The sequence below is a fragment of the Nannospalax galili genome, unplaced genomic scaffold (genome assembly GCF_000622305.1).
Source record: "Nannospalax galili isolate Female #2095 unplaced genomic scaffold, S.galili_v1.0 scaffold1664, whole genome shotgun sequence".
NCBI classification, from domain to species: Eukaryota; Metazoa; Chordata; class Mammalia; order Rodentia; family Spalacidae; genus Nannospalax; species Nannospalax galili.
This window is the reverse complement of record NW_008351933.1, coordinates 167,322-193,730: the sequence shown is the minus strand read 5'-3', so window position 1 is coordinate 193,730 and position 26,409 is coordinate 167,322. Positions and strand designations below refer to the sequence as shown.

At 40.2% G+C, this 26,409-nt stretch overlaps 1 protein-coding gene across 5 annotated transcripts in view; it reads left to right on the top strand.

The window, feature by feature from the left end:
- The window catches only part of Eif2b3 (eukaryotic translation initiation factor 2B subunit gamma), a 111,405-nt gene that overhangs the window by 11,442 nt on the left and 73,554 nt on the right, over positions 1-26,409 (top strand). The window lies entirely within an intron of this gene.

The following is a 26,409-nucleotide window of genomic DNA, read 5'->3' as shown; positions in this document are numbered from 1 at the left end:
CTGTGTAGACCAGGTTGGCCTTGAACTTACAGAGATCTGCCTGCCTCTGCCTCCTGAGTGCTGGGATTAGAGGCGTGTGACACTACGCCCGGCTAATATATTCTTTTATATCATGTTCATTCTTGCCCATATGCTCATTAACTGCTCTTTGGTTTAACTATCAGTCATTATAGTCTGGTTTCTAAATAGTAATACATCTTTTTTTTTTTTTTTTTTTTTTTTGAGGCAAGTGTCTTACCTAGCCAAGCTGGGCTTGCCTTGAACTCATGGTATTCCTGCTGCCTCAACCTCCTGGGTGCTCAGATTACAGGCATGAGCTGAGTTTGTTCCCAGCATCCAAAGGGTGGCTAACAAACATACATAACTCCCAATTCCAGGGATCTGACGCCTACTTCTGGCTTCTGGGCATTACATGACATGGATGTACTTACATATATGCAGGCAAAGCATACATATAAAAATAGATACCTTGGGGGCTGGAGAGATGGCTCAACAGTTAAGAACACTGACTGTTGTTGCAGAAGACCCTGGTTCGAATCCCAGCACCCGCATGGCAGCTAACAACTGTCCGTAACTCCAGTTCCAGGGGATCCGACAGCCTCTTCTGTCTTCCGTAGGCATTGCACAACATGGGTGCACTTACCTACATGCAGGCAATACACGCATACACATAAAATAAAAAATAAAATATTTTTTTAAAAAAATAGATACTTTGAAAAAAAATTTTAAAACCATCTTTATGGGGGGGAGTTAAATTTGTGTGTATGGCTCAGTTGTAGCATGCTTACCTAGAATGCACATGGCCCTGGTTTAATTAGAAGAAAGAAAGAAAAGAAGGGAGAGAAGGAAGGAAGCTAGCTAGGTAGATAGGTAAGTAGGTAGATGATTTTTCCAAATGTACTTTAAAATATTCCATTTCTATCCAGGCATGGTGGTGCACTCCTGTAATCCCAGCACTTGGGAGAAAGAGGCAGGTGAATCTCTGTGAGTTCAAGGCCAGCCTGGTCTACATAGTGAGTTCCAGGACAGCTGGGACTACAGGGAAACCCTGTCTTTATTATTATAGACCCTGTGTGTGTGTCTATATTTAAGTTTCCTTTCAATTTTCTAAACAGTATTTTAATTATTTTCAGTATGGAGGTTTTGAATATGCCTTAATAAATTTATTCCAACATAAATAGTTTTAGTGATATTGTAGCTGGTTGTTTTTATTCTGGTTTTTGTTTTGTTTTCTTTTTTAACTTGTATTTTATTTATGTGTGTGTCTGTATATTCACATGTGTATATGGTGCTCACAGGACCCAAAAGCGGATGTCAGATCCCTTGGAGCTAGAGTTACAGGTGTTTGTGAGCCACCCACTGTGTGGGTGCTGGAATCTGAACTCTAGTCTTCTGACAGAGCAGTAAGTGCTCTTAACCACTGATCATCTCTTCTCCAGTCCCTCATTGAATTTTTTTATTTAAAAAACTTTAATTGCTTTTAAAAAATATTTTATTATTTTTATTTTATGTGTATGTGTGTATTGCCTGCATGTAGGTAAGTGCACCCGTGTTGTGCGATGCCCGCGGAGGACAGAAGAGGCTGTTGGATCCCCAGGAACTGGATTTAAGGACATTTGTTAGCTGCCATGTGGGTGCAGGGATTCAAACTTGGGTCTTCTGTAAGAACAGTCAGTGTTCTTAACCGCTGAACCATCTCTCCAGCCCCTTAACTGGTTTTTTTTGGAGACAGAGTCTACTATGTAGCCCTGGCTGGCCTGGAACTCAGAGAGATCTTCCTGCCTCTGCCTCCTGAGTGCTGGAATTAAAGGTTTTTAAAGGTGTTTGCAATTATGCCCAGCCCTCATAATTGTGTATTGCATTTTATTTATTGATATTATATGTGGACAATGGGAGGGTATGCCTGTCATGGCATACATGTGGCAGTCAGAGGACATCTTTGTGGAGTCTGTTCTCTCCTTCCACACTTACATGGGTTATGGAAATCGAGCTCAGGTTGCCAGACTTACTCGGCAAGTGCTTTACCCACTGAGCCATCTTACCATCCCTCCATTCGCTTTTTTTAATTTACTTATTATTTTTATTTTTTTATGTGTATGCATGTATTGCCTGCATGTAGGTAAGTGCACCCATGTCATGCAATGCCTGAGGAGGACAGAAGATGCTGTTGGATCCCCTGGAACTGGAGTTACAGACAGTTGTTAGCTGCCATGTGGGTGCTGGGATTTGAATCCTGGTCTTCTGCAAGAACAGCCAGTGTTCTTAACCCCTGAGCCATCTCTCCAGCCCCTTTTAGTGGTTCCAGCTGACCTGGAACTCACTATGTAGACCAGGTTGGCCTTGAAATCACAGAGATCTGACAGCCTCTTGCCTCCTAAGTGCTGGGATTAAAGGCCACCATGCCCAGCCCCCTGCTTTCACTTTTTAAAAAATTAATTTATTGGCCTAGAGACATAGCTCAGTAGTTAAAGAGTGTACACTGCTCTTGGACCTTTAACTTATCTTCACATAGATGGAACTGATAAAAGAAAGGAGCCAGGGGCTCCTCCCAAGCCCATGTGACCCCTGAGGAACAGATCCTCAAATGGCCATAAGAGTAAAAATAAATTGGTTTATCTGGGCCAACTGTATGGCTCTAAACACCCAAAAGGAAAAGTATAACCAAAGACCAAAGAGGCCAATATAATTTTTTAAGAGTCCATAGGTATAACCAAAGGCTACATAACAAGAAACATTGCCAGATAGAAGGTAACTTCTTTTGAGTTGTTAGCCAGGGTGGCCCAAGAGACTCCCAGATAGTAACCCAGCATAGAACTGGGAAGATGAACAGCAGACCCCAATCTTATCTAAAGGAATATTGACAACTGACTGCTGCTAGAAGAGGAACAGCTGACCTTCCTAAAACAAAGACACAGCAGACAGTTGCAGGGAAGACAGAGTAAAAGGGCTCTAGTGGCAGGGGCACTATGGGAGGGTGCCATCTGGGAAGTGGGTACATAGATGAATAAGATTGGGATGTTCTGTGTCATATACACACACAAAAAAATCAACACATTTAAAAAATGAGTTATATTTGAGGAAGAAGTATAAAAATTTACATCATGTTAATTAGTAGGTGATAAACATTACCATTGAAATCTACCCGATGACTTTATATCCATACATAGGTGCCAAGGATCCGAGTGCAACCGACCATGACTAGTAATAATTAGATACATACAGAGTAGAGACACATGCGCCAACATCTAAGCATTATTAGCAAAAACAATGGAGTCTTTCTGTAAGAAACAGTATATTTTAAAATGGAATGGAGATCTTTTTTAAGTTTATACTGAGTTCAATATTGTATAACTGTATTAATTCAACTGTGAACCTAAAAATTTTATAGCCACTTTTGAAAGAGATCTATTTTTGCTGTGGAAATTGTTATTGAGTATGTTAAAGCTGTAATGAAATGCTTCTTCTGAAAAATAAAAGAAAAAAAAGGGTACACTGCTCTTGCAGAAGACCTGAATTCAGTTCCCAGCACCCATATTATGCAGCTCACAACTGTCTATAACTCCAGCTCCATGGGATCCAATGCCTGTGGCCTCAGTGGGCACTAGCACTAACATGCACAGAAACACACATACACAGAGTTAATAATAAAAAAAAATGCTTTTAAGTTTTTAGAAAATTATTTATGTGTGTGTGCCTGAGTGTACATATGTGCACCATGTGCATGCAGGAGGTCAGAAGAGGGCAATGGATCCCCTGGAACTGGAAGTACAGGTGGTTGTGAGCAGCCCTGTGGGTATTGGGAACTGGACTTGTGCTCTTAACTGCTAAACCATCTCTCTAGCCCCCTCCATTCACTTTTTAACTCCTGTTTTTGCTTTTGTATGTTTCTACAAGGTCTTTGGTGTTTCTGATTAGAGTGAAGACTTCCAATGTCATAATTTATGTTACTTTCTAAAGTGTAACTGCTTACTTGTGTGGGAAATTTCCGTAGGGCAACAGGAAGAGAATTCCATTCTTTTACAGACCTATTCCAGGTTTAATAAGGAACTTACGATATATTTTTCAGTTTACAGAAAAAAAAATGTGGTAAATATTGCAGCAACACCATTCATCTCCATAACTTTCATCTTGTAAAATTAAATCTTCGTAGTTGGCTGGGCATGGTGGTACACACCTTTAATCCTAGCACTTGGAAGGAAGAGGCAGGCAATTTCTGTGAGTTCGAGGCCAGCTGGGACTAGAGGGGACCCTGACTCAGAAAGACCAATGAATGAATGAACGAAAGAAAGAAAGAATGAATGAATGAATCTCCATAGTCGTTAAGCAGTAACATCTCCTTCTTCCAGCTCCTAGCAACCACCATCATCTTTCTGTTTTCTACAGTTTTTACTTTTCTATGTAATATAATTGGAGTCATGCAATATTTGGGTTGTTTGTTTGTTATGACAGAATTTTTTATATCCCATATTGGCCTCAAACTCACTGAATAGTGAGGATAACCTTGAACTTCTGATCCTCTTGCTGTCCAACACCCAAGTGCTGGGATTGCAAGAATGTGCCAGCCACCACAACTGCTTTGTGTAGTGTTCAGGATCCAACTCAGGTAGGGCTCTGTGGATTCTAGGCAAGCCCTTTACCAACTTACCTATATCCCCAGCTCCCAGTATGTGTCTTTTTTGTTACTAGTGACTGAGCACAATAGTCCATGACTCAAATTGTGTTACAAAAGCTTTCTCCTTTATGTATTGTATAGACGGACCACTTTTTTATTATCCATTAATACATCAGTGAATATGTGGGTAGCTTCCAAGTGTTCTCTTTTTTCTGTAAATTAATAGCTGGTCCTAAAGGCTTGTTTAAATACAAATTTCAAAAAAAAATTTGTTTTTCAAGATGATTTCATAGGTGGTAGTAGTCTTCTTATCTAGAGCCATATATTATTGGCTATCATTTTGTGTATGTGTGGTACTAGAGATTGAACCCAGGGCCTCGTATATGCTGAGCAAGAATAGACGGGTCTCACTAAATTGCCCAGGCTGTGATCCTTTTACCTCAGCCTCCCAGGTAACTAGAACAGTACTCACACAGTACTGGGTGCAGTCATTTTACAAGGTTAGCAGCTGTTGATCATTGCCATCAATCAGCCCCTAATCCTTGTTTCTGTAGTCACTTGGCTAAAACTTCATCTCTTCTATTTGCTTGAAGCCCTTTTTACCCCTCTGTCCCTACCCCTCTCTCTTCCTTTTGAGATAGTGTCTTCCATAGTTCAGGATGGCCTGCCTCTAACTTGCTATATAGTTCATGCTGGCCCTGAACTAGTAATTCTCCTGCCTTAGCTTCCTCAGTGCTAGGATTGAAGGTGGCTGTGCTTTACCAAACCTGCCTTAAAAATAAAATTTTATGTATTTTTTATTAGATTAATTCCTAAATTTTATCTTTGCTTTCTATTTTTATATGGAGAGAAAAAGAAAGCAAATGAACATGTTTCTTAAAGAATCAAACAACAGTTCTCAAAGGCCATTGGAGAACAAGAGCCTCCCTTCCTTATTGTCACTTTCTGGTCCTTATAGGCAACTATCTCAGTTCTTTTTTTCTAGTAGTTTTCTCATTATCTCTGAGTGTCATATCTGTGTTAGATCACAGACCCTCTAGTATGCTTGTCTTTTCTCTTTCCGTTTCTTTCCCTTCCTCTCCCTTCTCTTTTTTTTTCTCTCTCCCAGAAGTTTATGTGTCTACCTACTGTTACCTCTGTGCTCCTTGGTATGTAGGCTCGGCTAGACTAAGTCATGTCGTATGGAACTTCTCACTAACCCCCCAAGAGTCTATGAGTTGGAAAGCCCCTTTGTTCAGGTTTTCAGGCTCTTTTCTTCAGGCTACATCATGCTATAAGTGGTGGTTCTCTCCTCTGTGGACCTGAAGGCCTGCTCCCTCCCTGAGGGCCCTACCTCCTAAGAAAGCTTTTCTGAAGGGTAACCTTTCTGAAGGGCTCCTTTCCACAAACCTGCAGCTTTCTTCTTTTAAATTATACTAATTTAGGGACTGGAGAGATGGCTCAGCAGTAAAGAACACTGGCTGTTCTTGCAGCACCCACATGGCAGTTAACAACTGTCTGTAACTCCAGTTCCAGGAGATCTGACAGCCTCTTCTGTCCTCCGCAGGCATTGCATGACATGGGTGCACTTACCTACATGCAGGCAATACATGCATACACATAAAATAAAAATAATAAGAAAACAATAATAAATAAAATAGTTTTAAGTCATACTAATTTTATTACTTCTTTGTTTTATCAGTCAAGATTTTACTATGTAACCCAGGCTGCCCTTAAACTTGCAGCAATCCTACCTGAGCTTTTCTAGTGCTGGGATTACAGGCAAGAATCACCTAGATATATTACTATTTTTACATTTATTTATTTGGGTAAGGAAGAGGTTGTGGATGTGCCATAATACAGGTGTGGGGGCAGAGAACAACTTGGAGCAGCAGGTTCTTTCCACTATGTGGGTCCCAGGCCTCAAATTCAGGTTGTCAGGCTTGGCAGCAGTCACCTTTACCTGTTGAGCCATCTCAATGGTCCTTGATTTTGTTTTGTTGCTGCTGTTTGTTTGTTTGAGACAGGGTTTTACTATGTAGCCCTTGGTGACCTGGAACTCCCTGTGTAGACCAGGCTGACCTGGAACTCACAGAGATCTGCCTCCCAAGTGCTGGTATTAAAGGTTTTCACCACCACATTGGCCCTTGATTTTTGATTCTAGGTATTATCTGTGAATTTCCACTCTAGAAAATAAGGATTAAGCTGATTTACCACCCCACTTACTCCTGCCTCATCTACACATCCAGGTTCTTCCTTTCCTAATCTCCTGAATAACAGTACCACTTAATTTTTTTCACATTTCTGTTTATTTTGTATGCACCTACATGTTGTATATGTGTGGGCACACACTTATACATAGTGCACCTATGGAGGATGGAGGATGACTTGAGGGAATCTGTTATTTTCTTCTACCATGAAGGTCCTGGGACAGATTGTCAAATTTCATTGTGGGCGCCTTTACTGAGCTATTCCACATCTTAACTTTTCAGTAAATCAATTTGGGGGGTTTATTTATAGGTGAATTATATGGTATACTAATACAGTACTTTAAAAAAATTTTGCTGCAGTTGGGTTTTATTAAGTGTATGTGCAGCCAGGTGTAATGGTGTATGCCTTTAATCCCAGCACTTGGAAGGCAGAAGCAGGCGATCTCTGAGTTCAAGGCCAGCCTGGTCTACATAGCAAGTTCCAGACCAGCTGGGCTACAAGGAGACCCTGTCTCAAAAAACAAAACAAAAGTGTATGTGCAGATGTGTGTATAGGTATGTGTGCATATATGTGTGTGCAGGTGCACATTGGATGTTATTTTTCAGGCAATGGCTTTTTTCACATGGGTGACAGAGATCAAACTTCGGTTCTTTTGCTTTACTGACTGAGCTATCTCCCCGGACCCTTATATTTCCTCTTTTGAAAAATCTATTTTATTGAGGTATAATTTATATACAATAAAATATGCAATGAAAAAAATTTTTTTGAGACAAGGCCTCATTTTGTAGCCCTGGCTTGCCTGGGCTTCACTATGTTCACTATGTACACCAACCTGGTCTCCAACTCACAGAAATCTGACTGTCTCTGCCTCCCAAGTGCTGAAATTAAAGGAGTATGCCACAACACCTGTTTTTCCTTTCTTTCTTTCTTCTTTTTTTTATTGAATATACAATAAAATTTATATGTATACATTTAAAATATACAGTTCAGTAAGTATTGGGGATTTTCATTTGGCTTTTCTTTTTTAAAAAAAGATTTTTATTTTATTATATGTATAAATGTTTTTGCCTGCATGTATATAAGTGCACCACATGCATGCAATGCTCACAGAGATCAGAAGGCCTTGAATCCCCTGGAACTGGAGTTAAGGATGATTGCTAGGTACCGGTTGGTCCTTGGAACCAAACCTGGGCCCCTTTCAAAAGCAGCCAGTGCACTAGCTGCTGAGTCATCTCACCAGTACCCACCCCGCCTGCCCCATGCCCTTTTTTTTTTTTTTGAGACGAGGTCTCATCATGTAGCCCTGGCTTGCCTAGAGTTCACTGTGGTCACTATGTATACCAACCTGGTCTCCAATTCACAGAAATCTGCCTCTGCCTCCCAAATGCTGGGATTAAAGGAGTATGCCACAATTCCTATTTTTCCTTTTTTCTTTTTTTTTAATTGAAATTTATTTTATTTTTATTTTATGTGTATGAGTGTATTGCCTGCATGTGTAAGTACACTCATGTCATGCATCTTTTTTTAAAATTAATTTATCTTGGGGGTGGGGGAGGGCAAGTACATGCCAAGGTATGCATGTGGAAGTCAGAGGATGACTTTCGTGAGTTGGTCCTTCCCTTCCACTGTTAAGGCAGGGTTTCTCTGGTTTCTACATCTGTGCAGCTTACTCTAGGCCAGCAGGTCTTTGAGTCTAGCCAATTCTCCTGTCACTACCTCTCATCTTGCCGTAGGAGTGTTGGGATTACAGAAGAGTATGCCACTGCACCTGGCTTTTTATATAAGTTCTGGGGATCAAACCTAGATGGTCAAGTCTTTGCAGCTAACACTCTTACCCCTGAGCCATCTCCCCAGCCAGTCTCCATGCATAGCCCAGGCTTTCTTCAGATTTGTAGTCTTGTTGACTCAGCCTCCCATAGCCTGCACTACAACACCCAGTTGTGATTGCCTCACTTAGATTTGCCTTGCTTAGATTTCTGTGTTTGTCATAGATTCATCCTCAGTCTTTCTAAAAGGAGCATCAATATGAAATATATTTAAGGCATCAGTTATTCCATCCTCATTTTGTTTTATTTCTTAAGATAATCCTCCTGGGAACTGTCTATTCTGTTCCCCCCATCCCTCCTCTACTGTAGTGGTTCTCTAGGCCTTTTGGGGAGCTGTCCTCCTGGACTTTTCTTCACCATCTTTCTGGGAATTTCCTTTTCTTTCCTGTGTTGCCTGGCTTTGTACCTCGATTTCATTTTTCCACCATTATTGGTTTATGCCCATATCTCAGTGGAGCCCAACCCTTACTGACTTCTTAAAGAAAATTCAGAAGATAAATAATTTGAGAATTTCCATGTTTTATGGTTTATGTCATCCTTAACTTGTGATATCTTAGATTTTTTAGAATTCTAGGTTATAAAAAATTTTTAAATTTTTATTTAATGAGTAAATTGCCTACATGTATGTAAGCGTACCCATGTTGTACAGTGCCTTCAGAGGTCAGAAGAAGGTGTCGGATCCTCTGGAACTGGAGTTACAGACAGTTGTTAGCCACCATGTGGGTGCTGGGAATCAAACCCAGATCCTCTGGAAGAGCAACCAGTGGTCTTAACCACTGAGCCATCTCTCCAGCCCTCATAATATTTTCTTAGATTTTTTTTTTTTTTACACTTAAGCACTAACAGAAAAAGAAAAACTCCTTGATAGCTCCCTAAGCTGTTGCTCCACCCCCACAGTTTACCCATTCACTGTGGTATCCTTTATGCAGGGACTCACTTCAAAACTCCCTGCCTCACACAAGCTTCTAGCCACATCTGTGACCCAGTCTAATCTTTAGAGATCTGTTAAAACAACTAAGGTATCAGCTCATTTTTCAGAATATTTAGATTTTTTTTGGGGGGGGGTCTTTTTGAGACAGGGTCTCCCTGTAGCCCCAGCTGGCCTGGAACTCACTTTGTAGACCAGACTGGCCTTGAACTCACAAGAGATCTGCTGCCTCTGCCTCCTAAGTGCTGGGATCAACGGCATGTGCCACCACACCCAGCAGAATAGTTAAATTATCTTAATCCAAGTTTTCCAACTACAGAATCCTCCATACTGTGTACTTTATATGCACAATTTCCTTTAATTCCCCAGTTGCACTCTGAAATATGTAATCTTTATCTCCATTTTACAGTTGAGAAAAATGTCTCAGAAAGCTTTAGTAATTTGCTTCAAGTTCAGGTGGAAAGAGACTGCGAATTAGGAACAAAAGTCTTAGTAAGTTGAGTAACAAAGCATTGAAAATATGGTGTCTGGGGGCTGGAGAGATGGCTCAGTGGTTAAGAGCACTGACTGCTCTTGCAGAGGACTCGGGTTCGATTCCCAGCACCCACATGGCGGCTATGAACTGTCCTTAACTCCAGTTCCAGGGGAATCAGAAGCCCCCTTCTGACCTCTGCAGCATTTGCACAACATGGGTGCACTCACATGCAGGCAATACACTCATACACATAAAATAAAAATAATAAATAAAATATTTTTTAAAAAAGAAAATATGGTGTCTGCTAGGTACAGCCAGATGACACATGTCTCAGTGAAAATTGTGTTTTTATTTGAGAGTACAGTAGGCAAGTGGGCTAGAAGTCATAAAGAAAAGTTGGAAGGATACCAGGTGCCCTCTAGGGGATCATAGGTAAGCACTACTTCCTGTTAGGAAAGCTTCGTGAATATGACTTAAATTGAGTCATGCAGAAAGACTAGGAATGGTGGGACAGATACGAGGAATGAGAATAGGACAGGATAACTCCTGAAAAAAAAAAAAAAATGAAAAATTTTTTAACTTTTACAAAAACTTTATTGAGAATTTCATACATGCATATAAGGTGTTTTGATCAAATCCATGCTCACGCCCTCTCTTCCAACTCCTCCCATATCTCCCCATCACTTTTTTCTGACAACTTCGTGTATCCTCCCTTCCTCCATCCCTCCCTTCCTCCCTCTCTCCCTTCCTTCGGCTTTTTGCTGCTCTTAACATTCCCCACTCTGAAGAGGTAACCCTAAAATAAAACCACTGAGCCATCTCTCCAGCCCCATTTCTGAGTTTTAAGATACATTTGTGCCCATGCTTTTTTCCCTATTATGTTGCTTCCAAACAGAACTCTTTTATTTTCTTTTTGAGAAAGGGTCTCATATATTACAGGCTGGCCTATAGCTGAGGATAACCTTGAACTTCTTATTCTGCCTCCACCTCTCAAGCTGGATATTTAATTTTAAAATTAGCAATCTTATGCCAGGTGTGGTGGTGCATTCCTTTAATCCCAGCACTCAGGAGGCAGAGGCAGGCAAATCTCTGGGAGTTCCAGGCCAGCGTGTTCTACATAGTGAGTTCCAGGCCAGCTATAGGGAGATCTTGTCTCAGAAAGACTTAAAAAAAAAAAAAAAAAAAAAAAGCAATCTGCTAATAGCATTCATGTTCATGTAGTATCCTTGTCCTGCAAGTATACAACTGTTTCTTCCTCTTAAGTGGAGGGGTTTCTAATCTTTTGTTTTGGTTTGCTCATACTTGCTATGTAGCCGAAGATGACCTTGAACTCCCTATCCTCTTGCTTCTGCCTCTCAACTGCTAGACCCCTTGGATATTGATTGTGCCACATCCACATTTGTGCTTTTTCTTTGAATTTCTGAGGTCCTTGGTCACTGATACCATTTTTATGATTTAGACAGAATGTGATTATTGCTTAGATAAGTGTTCTGAGAGCAGATTAGTGAGGTTTATTTAAGAGACTTAAGTAGACCAAATCTATAACAGAGTAGTCTGTATTTAAAGCCCTTGTCTTTTTTTTTTTTTGGTCTTTTTGAGACAGGGTCTCCTTGTAGCCCCAGCTGTCCTGGCACTAACTGTGTAGACCAGTCTAGCCTTAAACTCACAGAGATCCGCCCGCCTCTGCCTCCTGAGTGCTGGAATTAAAGGTATGCACCACCGCGCCCAGCTAGCACTTGTCTTTTTTTAAAAAATATTTAATTATTTTTATGTGTATGTGTGTATTGCCTGCATGTACTTAAGTGCACCCGTGTCATGCAGTGCCCTCGGAGGATAGAAGAGGCTGTCAGATCCCCTGGAACTGGAGTTACGGACAGTTGTTAGCTGCCATGTGGGTGCTAGGATTCAAATCCGGGTCTTCTGCAAGAACAACCAGTGTTCTTAACCACTGAGCCATCTCTCCAGCCCCAAGCACTTGTCTTTTTTTTCAATATATATATTTTATTAGTTAGTTAGTTATGTGTATGAGTATATTACCTGCATGTGTGTAAGTGTACCTATGTTGTGCAATGCTCACAGAGGTCAGAAAAGGGTGTTGGATTCCCCTGGGACTGGAGTTACAGATGGTTGTTAGCTGCCATGTGGGTGATGGGGATCAAACCCAGGCCCTCTGCAAGAGCAGCCAGTGCTCTTACCCACTGAGCCATCTCTCCAGCCCCCAAAAGCACTTGTCTTATAGTGCAGGTCTCATTGCATCTCTTAATTTAGACATGGCAGGATTGGTGATTCTCTATTTAAGCTGTACAGGAATCTTTCTTTGGCCTTTGGCAAGCCTCATTTACCCTCTGCTCAGTTTCACAACTCAGAAAACAGGGATAATCATACTGACACACTAGTTGTTAGAGGTCTAGTTGTTTAAATCCTTTGATGTAGAAAAAGGAGTATTGTTATGTCTTATGAAATAGCCAACATGCTACAGCAAAGAACAAATTATGATGAAATCCCCATCCTGGAGATAATTTACTAGAAAATTTGAGTAAACATTCTATTTTTAGAAAGCTAAATGTAAGTTATTTTCAGCTGAGTGTTTGATGTTCTTATCAAATTACAAATCTCTGTCAATTTTTCCTGGAATCTTTCATTTTGCCCAAGGTTTTGTTTTATCAGATTTCTGTCTGTTTGGAAAGAGTAAGTTTAGTTTGGTCAAGGAAGATCCAAGGATTTGGTCCCAACTTGCCTAAAGACTTTATGTGGTAACTTTCTTTCCTTCTTCTGACTGTGTTGGTGGGCTGCAGTGTATCTGATGATGCCTTCATTGATACTGCTTTTAGCATAGTAAAATGCCAGGTGTTATGACAGGAACAAGTTGGGGCTTTTGAGCTTTTTTTATTATTATTGCTACTTTTATTTTTTTTTAACTTGGAGAAATCTCAGAGCTTTTCTCTTGATTATGCTAATCCACAAGCTTGAAATATTTTCATCCTACCTTTTCGCAGATTGCTTCTTGATGGAGCTCTGGTCTGTATGGTGGGACTTCTGTAGCCCTGTATTTCATTTGGTAGCCAGAACATTTGCAAACTTTGTTTTTTGAGCTTGGTTCTTTGAGTCTTTTCCTTCCTGTCTAGGGAGGCTTTGATGGAATGAAGGTAGTGGAGAATGATCTAAGCCGGGAATTTTGATAGTAAGCATAGGCTATCATCCCAGACTTCAACTGTGGGTAACAAGCATCCCATGTGGCTTAGATTTTTGGAGGCTCTTACTAGGATGACCTATCCTGTTCAGAATCATGAGGGTAAAATTACAGCCTGACTAGCAGAAAGCTCCAGTAGTATTTATGGAAAGTCACCGTGATCAAGGAGTTCCTCTGACATAGCCTATACCTATTCAGACTGTTAACTTGGGCCCCCCTCCTTGCAAGCACCTTCCGTGGATTCCATCAAAACTGAACTTGATGTCATTTTTCTATACTTCTCTACCTCTATAGAAAATTAGAATATGATGGGGCTGGGGAGATGGTTCAGTCAGTAAAGTGCCTGCTGTGAAACACAAGAACCTGAGTTTGGATCTCTAGCGCCCATGTAAAAAGCTGGGCATACCAACACATAACTGTAACCTCAGCACCTGAGGGGTAGAAGAAGGTGGATCCTAGAGCTTATTGACCAGCTAGCCTATCCGAATCAATGAGCCTAAGGTTCAGTAACAGACTATGTCTCAGGGGCTGGAGAAATGGCTTAGTGGTTAAGAACACTGTCTGCTCTTGGCTGAGGACTTATGTATGGTTTCCAGCACTCACCTGGCAACTGACAACTGCCTGTGACTCCAGTTCCAGGGGATCCAATGTGCTCTTCTGACCTCTGCAAGCCAGAGGCCAAGACCTGCAACAGGTCTTGATAGCCACTGGATGATGATTATGGTCGACCAGAGTCCCCCATTATTTTCCCTCTTATTTATTTCCCTCTGCAGGCATTGCACACATGTGGTACACTTCACATACATGCAGGCAAAACACTCATGCACATAAAAATGTTTAAAAATTTTAAAAAGGGACTATGTCTCAAAAAATAAGATAGAAAGTTATTAAGGAAGACACCTGACTTTGACCTCTGGTCTCTGGTCACTTGGTGGCAAGTTTTTTTTGTAAACATTTGAAACAAGCTCTTCTTTTTTTTTTTTTTTTTAATTTAAGAGAAGTGCTTGCCGTGGTGGTGCACACCTTTAATCCCAGTACTTGGGAGGCAGAGGCAGGAGGATCTCTGTGAGTTCGAGGCCAGCCTGATCTGCATAGTGAGTTCTAGGCCAGCTGGGTCTACAGGGAGACCCTGTCCCAAAAAGACAGAAAAAAAAAAAGAATTTCATACAATGAATTTTGATTATATTCAGACCTCCACCCTCACCCTTCCACCCCTACCACTATCCCTGACCTCATGTCTTCTATTAGCAAATGAAAAACCCCAACCATCTTACATAACCCATATGAGCTGGGTGCCAGAGAAATCATATCTTATGAGTGCCAGTGATCTGTAATTCTTTTTTGTGGGGACAGGGTCTCCCTGTAGCCCCAGCTGGCCTGGAGTCTCTATGGAGATCAGGCTGGCCTTGAACTCACAGAGATCCACCTGCATCTGCCTCCCAAGTGCTGGGATTAAAGGCATGCGCCACCACGCCTGGCCCTATAATTCTTTTTTTAAACATTTTATTTAGTATTATTATTTTTTATTTTATGTGTATACAGGTATTGTCTGCATGTAGGTAAGTGCACTGGTGTTGTGCAATGCCCAAGGAGGACAGAAGAGGCTGTTGGGATTCCCTGGAACTGGAGTTACAGACAGTTGTTAGCTGCCATGTGGGTACTGGGATTCAAACCTGGGTCTTCTGCAAGAACAGTGTTCTTAACCGCTGAGCCATCTCTCCAGCCCCCCAGTGATCTATAATTCTTTCACACAGGTGTGCCAAAGTAAAGGTTCACTCTCCTTTCTGCATAGTTTTGGGCAGAATACACAGGATTTTTGGAATGGGATTTTCATTCATAATTTGTGTTTCTTTTACACACTGCTTAGGAATGTCATGTAGGGATTTCTCTTTTTCTCAGCAGTCAGAAATGCTTGGTTTTTCTCATCAAAGTCACTTGTTCGTAGCCATTCCTTCAGGTTATACTTTGGCTGTTTCCAGGCCTCACTCAGCACAGTGACCCTGTCGCAACTTGGAAGGCTGTGAGAGTGAGGCCATCCTAGTCTACATAGTGAGTTCCAGGCCAGCTGGAGCTACAGAGAGATCTTCTCTAAAAAGACATATATATTCAATTTCCATATATTTATATAGCTTCTGTAGTTTCTTTTGTTACTGGTTTCTAGTTTTATGTCATTAAGATCCAATAAGTTCCAATAAATTATTTCTAGTTTTTGTGATTATTAAGATTTGCTAAAGCAAATAAAATAAATAAGACGGGCATGGTGGTGCACACCTGTAGTCCCAGCACTTGGGAGGCAGAGGCAGGTGGATCTCTGTGAGTTCAAGGCCAGCCTGTCTACATTGTGAGTTCCAGGACAGCTGGAGCTACAGGGAGACCCTGTCTCAAAAAGACCAAAAAAAAAAAGAAGAAGAAGATTTGCTTTATAGTGTAAAAATGTGATTTATTTTGGAGAGCATTCCATAGTCTGCTCAGAAGAATGTGTGTTCTGTAACTGTTGATGAAATAGTTTGTAGATGTTTGTTAAATCTGTTTGATCCATGGTGTAGTTTTTTTTGTTTTGTTTTGTTTTGTTTTTGTTTTCATCTGAATGACCTATCAAGATGCATATGGGGCGTTGAAGTTAGCCACAGTTACTGTATCTGACCCTATCTTTCCCTTAATATCCAGTACTATTTGTTTTATGAAATTGATTGTATCAATATTTAATGTATATATACATATTAATATTTACAATCATCTTGTTTTTTTATGAATATGTAATGACATTTTCTGTGTGCATGTATGTGTTGTGTGGTATATGTGTGTGGTATGTGTATTTGTGTGTATGTGTATTTGCATGTGTATGGGCACAAGTGTATGCAGGTTCATGTATGTGTCTGCATGTGCAGGCCAGAGGTTGATGTTGAGCATCTTCCTTGATCACCCTTGACTTTATTTACTGAGGCACTGTTTCTTGCTAAACCCAGAGTTTAGAGATTCAGCTGGTCTAGCTAGCCAGCTTGCCCCAGGGATCCCTTGTATTACAAATGGGTGACCACACCCAGCTATCTTTTATGTGGATGCTTAGAGGTCTGAACTCCAGTCCTCATGTTTGCTAGGCAAGCATTTTATCTATTGAGTCATCTCTCGAGCCCTTAGTGACCTTCTTTATCACTTCTTAACTAATTTTGTTTCTACTTTGTCCAATATGAATATAGCTATTCCTAAGTATTTTCAGCTTCTACTTGCTTGGTATGTTGACTTTTAATCTTTCATTCTCAGTGTCTGTGTGTGTACTTGGCCAATGAGATATGTTTCTTGTACACAACAATTAAATACTATTTTTAATCCAGGCAACCAATTTCTATATTTTTTTTTTTTTTTTTTTTTTTTTTTTTTTGTCCTTTTGAAACAGGGTCTTCCTGTAGCCCCAGCTGTCCTGGAACTTGCAATGTAGACCAGGCTGGCCTCAAACTCAACAAAGATCTGTCTCCCTCTGCTTCCTGAGGGCTGGGATTAAAGGCCTGCACCACCACACCCGGCCCAGTCTCCATCTTTTTTTTTTTTTCTCTTTTTTTTGTATTTTTGTGACAGAGTCTCCCTGTAGCCCCAGCTGGCCTGGAACTTGCTATGTAGACCAGGCTGACCTTGAACTCACAGAGGTCCACCTGCCTCTGCCTTCCAAATGCTGGGACTAAAGGCATGTGCCACCACACCCGGCTCAATCTCCATCTTTTAATTAGAGAGTTTAGACCATTTACATTTCAGAGTTTTTGTTTTGTTTTTGTTTTTATTATTTTTGTTGTATATTCTTTTTGTTTTTGAGACAGGGAAACGTTCCAGTGTGGCCTTAAACTTGTTTTGTAGCTGAGAATAACCTTGATCTCATGATTTTTCTCTTTACCTTCCAAGTGCTAGGATTACATGCCTGAGCTACTATGCCCAGCATTTAAAGTTATTACAGGGTTTGCTGATTCTTGTTTTCTTTGTACCCTATTTATACTAAGGATTCAGTGATTTACTGAGTTGGGCATGATTCATTCTTTCCTACTTCTCATTTTTTCATCTGTTCCTGTCATGAAATTCTTTCCTGAGTTCTCATGTTTCTGTCTTTCTACTCCATGAAACTCCTTTAATTATTTTTGAAATGCCAGCTTAGTGAACATGAATTCCTTTAGTTTGTGCTTGGCTTGGAAGGTCTTTATTTTCTATCAATTTTATAAGGTAACCTTACATTAATCTTTGTTGGCATTTATTTACTTCCAGGGTTTAAAATATATTATTCCATACTTTTAGGGTCTCGGGTCTCCTGAGATTTGATGTTATTTTGATGGGCTTACCTTTCTTTGGAAGTGAGCTTTTGGCTCTGTAGTCCTAGCATTTTTAACTATGAAATGTGTTGGAAAACTTCCTTTGGGAAAGTGACTGAAGCATACATTTTAGAACTATAGTGAGCCTCCACTTTAACATAATGTGTATGACTATATTACCTGTATATATGTAAGTGCACCTGTGTCATGAAATGCCTATGGAGGTCAGAAGAGTATATCACATCCCTTGGAACTGGATGGTTGTTACCTGCCATCTGAGTGCTGGTAACCGAACCTGGGTCCTCTGAAAGAGCAGCCAGTGCTGAGCCATCTCTCTAACCCCTTGAGCCTTCACTTTAAAGTTGTTGATCTAGCCTATCCATCTCTAGCTATGTCCTACAGGACAGCTGCATCTGACTCTTTTCTTTTAGAAATTTCTATATTTTACTTCTTTAGAGACAGCAGATTCATTCCCTACCTTATTGTTTTTTAGAGAACTGCCCAACCATCTCTGTATAGTCAGTCTCTACAAAGAAGGCACTCACCTCTATCAGATGTTTCAAGACATCTAAAAATTGGTTTTTTGTTTTGGTTTTTTTTGGTCTTTTTGAGACAGGGTCTCCCTATAGCCCCAGCTGGCCTGGCACTCAGAGATCTGCCCACCTCTGCCTCCCAAGTGCTGGGATCAAAGGTGTGTATCACCATGCCCAGCTTAAAATTGGGTATTTTAATCTTTGAATGAAATTAAACAAGGAAAAAACAGTAACAGGAAGAGCACTAACATTGACTATTGTTTTTCTCCCAGCACTAGGTTGAACTCTGGAAATACAGAAATAAAAGCTTATAGAGCCATGGGTTTGATTGTAGAAACTATAATAAAGTATTCTTAAACTGTGAATCACAGCCCCATATGACGGTCACGTAACTGAATCTGGAGGTTGTAAAAAATTTGGCAGTACTAAAAGGTTTCTGAATGCACACTGGCCAAGAATTAATTCCAGATCAAATGAGTAATGAATCCAAAGTATTTCTGACAGTGCTTACTTGAGCTGTATTGGCCCATTTCACTGCAGTCTTGATTCTGAACACACAGCATGCCCATTTTGCACTGTGCATGCTGTCACACCGCACAGCACCAACAAATACTGCCTGAAACATCTGTGCTCACATGAGATAGTCTGTGTTATGAATTTCAGTGTTTTCACTATACATACACAGTTTTCTGCTCTGATAGAAGCACAGTGCTTTAATTATGGAAAACAAAACTATATTATTTTTTCCTACTGTCAGGAGTCGGCAAGATGGTTCATTGGGTTAGAGGTGTTAGGTGCAAGCCTGACAACCAGAGTTTGATCCCTGTGACCCACATGATAGAAGGACAAAACTGACTCCCAGAATTGTCCTCTGACCTCCATATGCATACCAAGGCATGTCCCCCTTTGCCCCCACAATAAAATAAATATAATAAAGAGAAAATATTTTCCTACTCTCATTCCTCAGCATGTAAATATAAAATTGTCTATCTTTGGATTATAATGTGCTAGAATGTTTAAAATTTGCTGCTTGAGTTGTTGACTCAAGTTTCATAAAAAATTGTTAAGTGGATTTTGGCTTAGGATTAGAACAGAATTTCCAACAGTTTCTGAAATGGCCCTGAACATACTTCTGCCATTTTGCATTGTGATTTTTGTAAACTGGCATTATCAGTGTTGACAGAGAATTAGAATGTCGGGTAGCTGGGCATAGTGGCATGTGCCTTTAATCCCAGCACTTGGAGGCAGAGGCAAATGGATCTCTGTGATTTCAAGGCCAGCCTGGTCTACATAGTGAGTTCAGGCCAGCTGAGGCTACAAGGAGACCGTGTCTCAAAAAGACCAAAAACTAAAATAAAATCAGAATATCACTTAACTCTGGAAAATATTAAGCATGCTCTATGTCCTATAATGTTAGATATTCAGCCAGGATTTAATTGTGTGAAAATAAATGAGAACATACATCTCATTACCATGTGAATTTGCATACGTTTAAAAATAAATTTAATAGGTAACTGATGATAAGTTCAACTTTTAAAAAAATATTTTTATTTATTTAATGTGTATGAGTGTATTGCCTGTGTGTATTTGAGTGCACCCGTGTGGTGCAATGCTGCGAAGGTCAGAAGAGGGCACCAGATTCCCCCGGAACTGGAGTTAAGGATGGTCGTAAGTGCTGGGGATCAAACCTGGGTCCTCTGCAAGAGCAACAGTCAGTGCTCTTAACTGCTGAGCCATCTCTCCAGCCCCAAATTCAACTTTTTATGTTTGGAGAACACTGTTTTATGTGTCTCTAAGCAAAGAAATGACAAAAGCGGTGGGAATTGGAATATAGATTGGAATATAGGAAAATTAATAGGGTGAGAGAACAGTTAAAAGAATGGCTTTTCTAAGCCAGATATGGTGATGTACACCTTTAGGCCAGCTGGAGCTACAGGGAGACCCTGTCTCAAAAAGACCGAAGGAAAAAAAAAAAAAGGTAGCTATTCTAACTGTATAGAAGTTCATCCAGATGTATAGAATTTGGGACTGGGCAAATGTTTGAGTGGCTACCTTAGTCTAGTTCTGTGATGTTTTTATTTGTGAGTTCATTGCAAGAAAGTGATTTTTATTTAAATTTTTTTAATATTTTATTTATTTTTATTTTATGTGTATGAGTATACTGCCTACATGTAGGTAAGTGCACCCAGTGTCGTGCAGTGCCCTCAGGGGACAGAAGAGGCTGCTGTCAGATCCCCTGGAACTGGAGTTACACACAGTTGTTAGCTGCCGTGTGGGTGCTGGGATTCGAACCCAGGTCTTCTGCAAGAACAACCAGTGTTCTTAACTGCTGAGCCATCTCTCCAGTCCCTATTTAAAAATTTTTAAAGGGCTGGAAAAAGATTTTTGAACTTGAAGCAAGGTGGTGCAGTAGAAGTAAAAAGGAAGACCAGTAGATTTTGGAAGTGGGGACTGATGGGAAAGGGAGAATTTTAGTCCTGGGTGGTAGTGACAATATAATTGAGCTAAGGAACACATGAAGAATATTCTGCTCTGAGCCTAAGGTGATCATATTCCTTACAGAGTTCTGCATTTACTGCCCCAGTCTCCATGAAAATAAAGTGGCAGTTGGCCCTATTGCTGTGCACTTTGGGGACTACAGGCTGGAAATTTTTTCCTAAGTATGTTCAACCAAAATTAAACCAGTGAGGTCTTCATTTCAGTTAACCATGGAGCTTGTTAAAGTCCACAGACTACTTGTGGAGACTGGATTGGGTTGGACCACATAGGAAAATATAAATTGTGACCTTTTGTAGTCACACCAAGTAGCTGAATTCATTAGTTCGATGTGGGCAAGGATGGAGTAGGGAGTGGTGATTTGGATCATAGCCATTATTTGTGGAAGTGCTGGTGGGTAAGAGAATGGTATTTTATCATGACCTGACAGTTTTTTCCAAGGGAGTATATTTTTCTTTTTTCTTGATGTAGGATATTGTTTGCCAGATTGTGTTATTTATCACAGTCTGCCATGGAACAGCTGCTAGGAAAAGAAAAGAAGCTATTCCAGTGTTTTCCTCACCTCCCTCCTCCACACATACATCCAGTTTCCTATTTAACTTTTGTGGGGGGGCGGTTCTCTCTAGTTTTACTCAGTGGTTTTGGCTTGGTGGAAAATGTTCTTGTAAAGAAAGATTTCTGGGCTTTTCTGTGGCAATGTAATTGCATTTTCTGAGCTTAATTTGTTTGCTTTAGTTAATACTAACTGGCAGCAGTTTGTAGTTTGAATTCCTGGGTGTCTTGATTTCTTCCTAAATACTGAAGTGCTGCTTTCCCTTGGAGACCTTGTATGTTGGTATACTGTCAACAAGGCACACATTCTTATCCTTCAGAGCTGTGCTTTTTGCACTTACTATTGCCCTGGCTTCTCTAGAGGAAGCAGACTTAGGATGAAACATGAGGACTGTTGGAATAGTGAGTAGGTAGGTCCTTGGAGACTCTAGTTTCTGCACAAGAGACTTACTGTTTAGTGTTACAAAACAACCTGGTGCCTTGAAACTCAAGGCAGATGAAGGTTGGTGTTTTCAGATTAATCGCATTTCACAATCACAGCTACTTCACAGTACAAACAATCCATGTTTATTCACATTCAATTCTGATTAAAACAGTGGTTATTTCTTTACTTTTTAAAAAAATATTTTATTATTTTTATTTTATGTGTATGCCTGTATTGCCTGCATGTAGGTAAGTGCAATGTGTTGTGCAATGCCCAAGGAGGACAGAAGAGGCTGTTGGATCCCCTGGAACTGGAGTTACAGACAGTTGTTAGCTGCCATGTGGGTGCTGGGATTTGAACCCAGCTCTTCTGCCAGAACAGTGTGTTCTTAACCACTGAACCATCTCTCCAGCCCCTTTTACTTTTTTTTTTTTGAGACAGGGTCTCTCTGTAACCCCAGCTGGCTTGGAACTCACTATGTAAACCAGGCTGGCCTTGAACTCACAGAGATCAACCTGCCTCAGCCTCCCAAGTGCTGGAACTAAAGGTGTGTACCACCACACCCAGAAGTTATTTCTTTCTATTACAGTTTCTATGAAAATACAGCAGTATAAAGATATAAGGATGATTTCATTTTCCTTTTAGACTTTTTTTTTTCTAATATTTCCAACTTTTCAAACAAGAACATTGATGACACAGCAAATCTTTCTTTTGGAAATGGTGGAGTAGCAAATAGGCTGAGAATGTGTCAGTTTGCAGTGGCTCCTGCTGGTATACTCTCGGACGGTCAGGCAGAGTGAGTGGCTGATGGAACAGCTCCTCAGTCTGTGTTCTGGGCTCTGCTCTTACACACTGATGCCTTTCTTTTCACACTGAGAACAGATGGCAACCAGACATTGGAGGGAGAAGGCTGTTCCTTGTGATCCATGGGGATTTTGTATTCAGTTGAACAAAAAGTCATCTACAAGCGAAGAGAGAAATGACCTGTTCACAATTATGCAAGAATTCTTCTATTTACAATACTGACAGATTTAAACACTTTCACAGATACTGAATGAAGACAGCTTTGTTACCACTTCAGGGACATCTGCATCAAGGTCATTTTCATTACTTTGAGATACACTTAATTAAATTAATCATGGAACAGAACTTAGAAAAATCAATCATCTTATTAAAGAAAGCTAGAAAAAAAAGTTTTTTTCCTCAGGTACAATGTCTTCATTATGATGAAGTGGAGCAACTTCTCTATTATTGTACTGAAAATTCTATGTATGTCTTTAGTGTTGACCAGCGTCCCTACCTTTCTAAGGCTATAGGTTTGAGCTCCATATTACCACCACATATGTACGTACACATGCACAGAGAGAGAAGGGGATCGATCATGTACCCTGAAATAGTATTCTTCAGGCTATTTCTTCCTAAGCTTGCCTATATGCAATCTGATTTCTTCATGTTTAGTGGTTCCTGAATGTTAAGGGGAGAGAGATGACTCAGTGGTTAAGAGCACTGGCTGTTCCTACAAAGGACCTAGGTTCAATTCCCGGCACCCACATAGCAACTAACAACCATCTGCAAATGCAGCCCCAGGGGGAATCTGACATCCTCTTCTGACCTCTTTGGGCATTGCACAGCACAGGTGCAATTCATGCAGCAATACACTCATACATAAATACATACATACATAAAATAAAAAGGGTGATACTTGTTGAAAACTTTTCATCTTAAAACTGGTTTATTTAAATTGAAGTTTAAGGAATTTGGGGGTGTTGTTTTGCTTTTTGTTTTTTTGCCTTCTTGAGACAGGGTCTTCCTGTAACCCCCCAGGTGGCCTAGAACTCATTATGTAGACCAGGCTGGTCTTGAACTCTGAGATCTGCCTGCCTCTGCCTCCTGAGTGCTGAGACTAAAGGTGTGCACCACCACGCCCAGCAGGAATTTGTTTTCTAATTGATTGATATTAGCCTTCTGTTTGGTAGGATGTATAGGTAGAAATTTGTTTAAAATATATTAAGTATCTTTGATTAACTAGTCACATTTAAAACTTTCTAGTTCCAAATTTCCTCTAAGCTTCATAATAAAGCCTGGCAAAGCCACAGTAAAAGATCAGTATTAGATGAGTAAATCATTGCAGATGATAATCCAGATTTCCTTGAGTACTTTTGTTTTGTTTTTGGGATTTTGAGGCAGGCTCTCCCTATAGCCCCAGCTGACCTGGAACTCACTATGTATTCCAGGCTGACCTCCAGCTCACAGAGAACCACCTGCCTCTGGCTCGAGTGCTAGGATTAAAGACTTGCAACACCACACCTAGCTTTTTGCTTGAGCACTTCTAATGATGGGAAACCCATTTCTTGACAAAATTGTTCTTTTGTTTTGAAATAAAGTCTGACTGTGTGTAGCTCAGGGTAGCCTTGAATTCAGGCATGTGTGCCACCATAACCAACACAAAATTACTCTTTTATAGTAAGTCTGATTGGCAGCAAGATAATAGATAAACCAGAAATACTTTTTGTTTCTGAGACAGGGACTGTGTATCCTAGGCTGGCCTTGAACTTGTAGCAGTCTTCTTGCATCTGCCTCCCAAGTGCTGGGACTGCAGGCATACACCACTAAATTAAAAAATACTTCTTTCAGGGCTAGAGAGATGGCTCAGTGGTTAAGAACACTGGCTATTCTTGCAGAAGACCTGGGCTCGAATCCCACCACCCACATGGCAGCTAACAACTGTCTACAACTCCAGTTCCAGGGGATCCGACAGCCTCTTCTGTCCTCTGCAGGCATTGCACGACACAGGTGCACTTACCTACATGCAGGCAATACATACACATAAAAATAATAAATAAATAATTAAAAACAAATATTTCTTTTGAGGCCTGGTAGCCCAGGCCTTTAATCCCAGCACTTGGGAGGCAGAGGCAGGCAGATCTCTGTGAGTTCAAGAGATCTGTGGTCTACATAGTGAGTTCCAGGCCAGCTGGGGCTACAGGGAGATCCTGTCTCAAAAAGACCAATAAAATATATACATATATATATATTTAGGAGATAACCATATTATTTATTGATACGAATTTCTTGTTCAAAAATGCATCAAAATATAGCCAAATTTAATGAACTGTCACACTTAACTGGAAACACATAACTGGAGGTTCTAACACTGCCTGCCGGCCAGCAGCCTTCCTCATCCCTCCTTCCACTTTCAGGGCTTTTCCGGAGTGATTCGGGGGTGATAATCCTGGACACATGCCTTTGGTTGACTATAAGTAGCAAGTCTTCTATTCTATGGCTTGTCTTTGCACTCTCTTAAAGGTATCTTTTGAAGGACAAATGTTCTTAATTTTACAATAGATAAAGGAATGTATCTTTATGGTTAGTACTTTCCATGTCCTTTCCCTAACAGGAACATTTTAATAGACCCCTTAAACACCATAATTGATTGTAATCCCTAAATCAGATTCATATATTTTATTTTCCTCATTTCTTAATAAATTTAAAAAAGAAGATATATATTTTTTTCCAGACTGCAGACAATAAATAAGATATTCACATTATCATAGAGACCTTCATATTTCTGGATTTTTCTGAGTAATCAAATCATTGTTACAGAAAAAAATATATATTTCTGTTCATGTTAAGTTACTGATCTTTTTCCTGTTGATATACTCAGATAAAATTTGGTTCTTCCTTTAAGATTAAGCATCACATAAACTGGCCATGGTGGCATACAGCTGTAATCCCAGCACTTGGAAGGTAGAGGCAGGAGGATCAGAAGTTCAATGTTGCCCTCAACTACAAGGGAGTTAGAGAACAGTCTGATTAGAGACCATAGCTTTAATTTAAAAAAAAAAAAAAATCAGGTACTTGAAGAGTGCTATTATCTCTTCTTTTATTTTTGCTTCTTGTGCTATGTAGCCCAGGCTGACCTCTGAACTTGTGATTCTCATGGCTCACCCTTGTAACTGTCCTGCATTCTTTCCATCACACAAGTGAATATGCATTCACTTTTCCTTATTAATTTTTTTATATGTGTTTTTGCCTGCTTGTATGTAAGTGCACCACATGTGTACTATGCCTGTAGAAGCCAGAAGAGGATGTCTGATCTTCTAGAACGGGAGTTATAGACAGTTGTTAGCTGCCTTGTGATCACTGGGAACTGAACCTGGGTCCCTCTGTGACAGCAACCAGTGCTCTTATCTGCTGAGTCATTTCTCCAACCCCTTTGATAACCTTACATTTTTTAGTTTAGACTCTTTAGTTACCTTTAGAATATGATACTGTGGCTCTTATTTAGTACCTACATTCTGGGTTACTAGATAGACCTATTTTATTTATTTTATATTATTTGCAGTTCAGAGATTAAACCTAGAACCCTATGCATACTCGGAGCTGTACCCCAGCCCTAACGCAGATTTCAGTTTAGTATCTTAAGGCATTGTTGACCCTTAAGTAGGTCTTCAAACAAGCAAAGCTGTAGTTTTTGTGATATTATTCCATAATACAGATTCCTTAGTTACATGGTTAGCCATTTCTATTTGTTAAATTTTAGACAGTTACGTAGCAAATATAAATATATTTTTATCTGTAAAGTACTATTGATAAGAATTATTATCAATAGTTGTGACTCGGGTTGTTATGAAAGTAGAAAGGATGCATGCAAATTTCCTGGCCAGTAGCAAACATCCAAAAACATTAATTAGCACTATTTATTTCTTTTTAAAAAATGTATCTGAGCAGGGTGTGGTGGCGCATACCTTTAATCCCAGCACTCAGGAGGCAGAGGCAGGCAGATCTCTGTGAGTTCAAGGCCAGCCTGGTCTACAGCGCGAGTTCCAGGCCAGCTGGGGCTACAGGGAGACCCGGTCTCAAAAAGACCGAAAAAAAAGTGTATTTGATGACA